Below are 5,805 nucleotides of genomic sequence, written 5' to 3'. Positions count from 1 at the left end.
CTATGTGTCCTTTTTATATATATAAGTACTACTTCTGGTTATATGACACAATCCATTTTTTGCAGAATTCAAAGAATTTCCATCTGACATTCACTGTGCCCATAGAAAAACTGTAGCGGAACAAAGCAATGTGTGTTTGTGGAAGTGCAAACTGAAAAAGCGACAGAAATCTTGCAGTCATCAGAACAGGCCTTGTGACCAGATAATGGAAATATCCACAGTGGAGTCTCTGTTTGCCTGTTTATTTCTGTCTCCAGATTTAATTGGCGGCTAATCTAAAAGAGGCTTCCATCATCAAGATGAAATTTATCGCCTCTTTCACGTCTACAAAAGATGACCAAACCACATGTAGCAGATTTTCCTGAATGGAGGTCTTTAAAGAGATTTCAACTGAAGTTTTCCACATTTTTCAAACATTGGTTCAGGTGGCAAGAGGTCGTTATAGCTTTAGCTCCAAGTTGAAACAACAAAGATCCACAGCAGGAGGTATAGGACACTCCAATTAATTTGGACCTTTGTCCTTTCTGCAAAGTTAGAAGGGAATCCACTCTTCATGGGCGGACTTCTTTAATTTCAGTTGCGTGTCTGCTCTTTCATTGAATTCTGGCAATTCATTCGTCTTGCATTTCTCATGAAGTCAAAGTTCAAGAGGTTTGGGGCATTAGCTTCCCCATTGCGGTTTGTCTCACATCATGCCACAAGGTCAACAAACCACCTATTGCTTTCCCAAAAGGCTCGAGGGACATCAGGAAGAGCAAAGGGTAGCAACCCTAGTTGCACTAGCACACTTTGATTATGCCTTTCTTTTGATGTAGAAGGATCTTAGTTGAGAGACTTTAAGTAGCACATCAAGACAACTGTGTAGTACTTCTCAAAAGTTGAGTTCTGTAACAAGAATTCTACTTGAATGATCATTGACACAGCTACAGACCACAATGAATAGATAGATACACATTGACTTTGCAAGGCTGCGCTCGCATTTTGTTTGCATCATGTCCCCTGAAGTGCCTGAAGTTTTCACCAACTGTTCATTATGTCTTGTTAACAAGATAAAGAGCTGCATGCCAAGCGAGATGTGAAGCTGGGAAAACAGAAGACCTTGATTGATTCAATGAAACTATCAGCTCTGCGTGGGGCGCATTAGCGCGGAGTAAGTGGTTGTGACAGCTCCCGTGTTATCTGCACCCAACAGGAAGTGACAGTTCTACCATGCACCCATAAAGCAGGCATCTGATTGTCTACTGCAATTACATGACTGAAGCAAAACAGGAAGAGGAAAAAGTTACATGGTGGTAACGCATCCACACACAATTAATAGCTTTACTTTAGAATGGCGAGAAGCAAATTTAGGTGGAAATGCTCCACTTGAGGCAATGTAATTGTCAAAAACATTTGTGAGTCTGCGAAGTAATATGTCTAAGAGGCAAGAGCATTTTACATATGCAGCTATGCATATTATCGTGGAATGAGGTAGCCTATTCTGAGCTAAACACTAGGATCAAAGGCCTGTCACTCTTACTTAAATGTGCAATGGCTCAGTAAAGAGCAGAGTCTTTTATCTTGTGCTTTGCCTTTGTATTACACTCTTACCTATGTTCTGCAATAAGATGGCAGGATCGCAGGTGTGAGTCTATGTACTGAGTCTTTGAGATGCTCCTTGTTCACTTCATCAATCACAGAAGGCGTCTGATAATAAAGGTGCTAAAGTACATGTGTGTGACCCCAGGCACCGTGATGGCACCTTAACATTGACACGGATGACAGACTTTTCCAGAAATAGACTCTGCTGCATGGAACCCTGTCCCAGCTGCATGAAACACACTCCTGAGAGGGATATGTGGTCCTTGTGCACCATGTGTGCATTGAGACTCTCATTTAAGGGGTTATGGATTTGGCTTGAGGGTACCAAAGGGAGAGGGGAGGGAGGTAAAGACATGAAATTGTCCTCCTGGATCTCGAGAGATTAGGGGCCAAGCATAGAAAGTGCATTGGTATTCATTATATCTGTCGGAGTATGCATTATTGTTCTTTAATAAGGGAGACATATAACAGCCCCTAGAACTGTATAACACCTTCTGTGAGATCAGGCACAAGCCTTGAGGACTCAGATGGCAAATTTGGGATTTGGGACACTTTTTATGCCGCGAATCAGTCTGAATGATCTGTTCAGTTCCTCACGCACTGAATCGTCTGAAGGGCGTTCAATCACACTCGACACGGAGTCGTAACAGGAAGATTTAAGAACATCAAGAGCGTTGGATGAAGTGGCCGTGGATCTACAGTTTAGTATAGTGAAAGCAAATCTGCAAATGCATCATATTTTTGCCAGCGATGAAGATATTTATTAGTTGAACATCTTCGTAATAAGCTGTATGTGAATGAATGATTCCAAAGGACGATACATTTGATTTCTTTTCATTCAGGTAATACATTTCACAACCAAACAGATTATTACGCCACGATAGCACTACTAGAAAGTATGACATTATCCGTTTTTTGGACATACATTAATTTATAGGCTAAAAAAAAAACGCTTCAGAGCGTCGGCTCACTGGCAAAGGTTAACAGGTTAAATAAGCTAACGTTACCATTGTGTAGCTACAGTTTATGAAATGAAGACCCGCCATCCCGCGGTAATGTGTGTATTGCGCAGGGGCATAGTCACACGAATAGTTTACATTGATTGAAAACTAATTTGTTTAAAAAGGAGGAGGCTATTGTCGGTAAAGGCAGGTTCACATAAAATCATTATTATAAAATCTATAATCTAGATTAATTCCACAGTGAGATTAATGTAGATTAAAAAAATTAATCTATGCCCACCTCTAATATATATATATATATATATATATATATATATATATGTGTGTGTATATATATATATATATATATATATATATTTGGTGATGTAATACGCAGGAAAGTGAATGACGCTTGGGTTTACTGTTTATGGGTTTCATGAAGGGGGCTTTCTGCTGCTTGCAAACAGACCCTTGAGCAGACAGCGGGTTGTGAGCCTTTGATTTGCCACTCTGTGGCTAGTTCCATAAACTTAGCCATTATGATAAGATGGTGTCTTAAAATCTAGTATGACCCATTAGCAGTTGGTCAAAGGATGGTTAATCTTACTTTTCTGTATCAAATTAGGCCAATGTACGTTATTATGTAACTGACTTCAAAAAGTTATGACCAGTCTTAACCCTAAAACAGGCAACGTGTCTCACTAGATACATAGTTTTTATTGTCTTTTTTGGGGCATAAGAACGATTTTTTCATCAAATTCTTTTATCACTTCAGACAGCCTGGTCTGTCTTGAGTATGCTGGTCACATGATTTGCTTCAAATTTTTTGTGATCAATTAGTCAGCCTGACCTAAATCCAACATGGCTGCCAGTGGTGCAGAACATTCAGATTTTGAGATAAGTAAATATTTATAAAGCGATACTCGGTTACTAATGAAACCTCGGTTCTCTCTAGAGAGGGAACGAGTATCGCGTAAGTTTAGCTTACGCTACGGGAAAGATTCATCTTCTCGAGATACTGAAGCCAAAAATTATCCTTAATTTTTTATTCATTGTCAACGCAGTGCAGCAGCTAGCAGACCTAGAGTAGCCCATCTCGCGTGCTCATTGGCTGCCCTGCGGGCAACTGCTGCAGCCTACCAGTGAGCCCGGCATGACGTCACGCCCAATGAAGGGCGCCCGAGCCTTCATAGTGTCACAGCCCGCCAGAATGGGCGTGGGTTAGCGTATAAAGGTAGGGGCTGTAGGCTGACTTCCCTGGTTTTTCGTAGACTGAATCGAAGACGCTTATGGCGCAAGCACGGCCGGGTTACGCAATACTCAATACGCAATACGCTACGGGAACACTTTGTCAACGCCGTGCGCGCCAAGCATCCACCATGAGACCCCGAACTTTCAGGGGAACCCCATTAGTGGAAAAATAAGGTGGGCAGCCACGCGGGCCATCACTTGTACATAAGCACACATAGGGAAATACAGAGCAGCGTGCCGGTCTGTATAGGCACATGGCACGTACCCCACTTAGTGCAGCTCAACCAGGAGAGCTGAGTCATGTGAGAGTGATCTGGGCAGAATACACCTCTCCTTCAAACTGACAACAGTTTAGCCTGCAAGGCAGGAACGTCTAGGTTATAAAACCTGACAAAGGTAGACGGGGAGCTCCAGCCCGCCGCTACACATATGACATGGATAGAAATTCCACTGGACCATGCCCACGAAGAGGCCACGCCTCTCGTGGAATGAGCCCTGATGCCCATAGGGTATTGCAGACCTTTTGACGCGTAAGCGGCTGCTATAGCGTCCACTATCCATATGGACAGGCTCTGTTTCGAGGAGGCGAGACCCTTGGTGTGCCCACCAAACGAAACAAAAAGCTGTTCCGAACGCCTGAAGGAGGCGGAGCGTGTAATGTAAAACCTCAGTGCTCTGACAGGGAAGAGGAGATTCACATCACTTTCGCTGTCAGATGCTGGGAGAGCTGACAATGAAATAACTTGCGCTCTGAATGGAGTGCCCATCACTTTAGGAACATAGCCATGTCTAGGTCTGGGGATGACTTTAGAGTCATTCGGCCGAACTCAAGACACGGCGCGCTGACAGACAGCGCATGCAGGTCCCCCACACGTTTTACTGACGACAGTGCAGTCAGAAAGATGGTTTTCAGTGATAGATGTTTCAACCCCACGGAGTCTAGTGGTTCAATAGGAAAAGCTTTCAGGGCCTCGAGGACCAATGAAAGATCCCACATGGGAACCGACGGGGGCACGGCGGATTCATCCTTCTAGCTCCTCTAAGGAAGCGGATGACCAACTCATGTTTTCCCAGTGACTGGCCGTGCGTCGATTCTGCGCACGCTGCCACGGCCGCCACGTATACTTTGAGCGTGGATGGGGACCTTCCCTTATCCAACAGCTCTTGTAGGAAGGTAAGTAGATGCGCCACCCCGCATGTCCGCGGGTCCAGACCTCTGTCGGTGCACCATCCAGAGAACACCGACCATTTAGACGCATAGAGCCTTCTCGTGGAAGGGGCTCTAGACTGCGTGATCGTGTTCATTACTCCTTCTGGCAGGGCAAAGAGTACCCGTTGATCAACCATGCATGCAGAGACCAGCGGTCTGGATGGGGATGCCAGATCGTGCCGCGAGCCTGAGAGAGGAGATCTACCCTCACCGGAATCGGCCACGGAGCTGTATGTGACAGCCGTGGTACTTCCGGGAACCAAATCTGATTCTCCCAACGCGGGGCTATGAGGAGCACCGAGTGGCGCGTTTCCCTGATTCTCTTGATCACCTGTGGTAACAGAGAGACCGGAGGGAAAGCATATAGCGGGAGGCTGGGCCAAACCTGGGCCAGCGCGTCCTCGTCCTTTGAGAAGAACGTCGGGCATTGAACGTTGTCTTTTGACGCAAATAGGTCGACTTCCGCTCTGCCAAATAGGCGCCACAGTTTCTGGACCGTTTGGGGGTGCAGGGACCATTCCCCTGGGGGAACATTGTCCCTGGACAGTTTGTCTGGGCCGTCTTTCAAATGCGCCGCCCTCAGCGAGTGCAGGTGCATCTGAGACCAAATAAGGAGGCGTTCCGTCAGATTGCTGAGATTTCTGGATTTGACACCGCCCTGACGGTTTACATAGGATACCACAGACATTTTGTCCGAGTGGACAAGAACATGCTGGTCCTGTATGAATGGGAGGAAGCACTTCAGCGCGTTCTCGACCGCTATCATCTCCAGACAGTTTATGTGAAAACCCTTCTCCTGGTCTGACCACTGGCCAAAGACCG

This window comes from Siphateles boraxobius, unplaced genomic scaffold, assembly GCF_051911475.1.
Source record: "Siphateles boraxobius isolate OS27281-9 unplaced genomic scaffold, OSU_SipBor_1 26, whole genome shotgun sequence".
NCBI classification, from domain to species: Eukaryota; Metazoa; Chordata; class Actinopteri; order Cypriniformes; family Leuciscidae; genus Siphateles; species Siphateles boraxobius.
Note: the sequence above shows the minus strand (reverse complement) of the source record.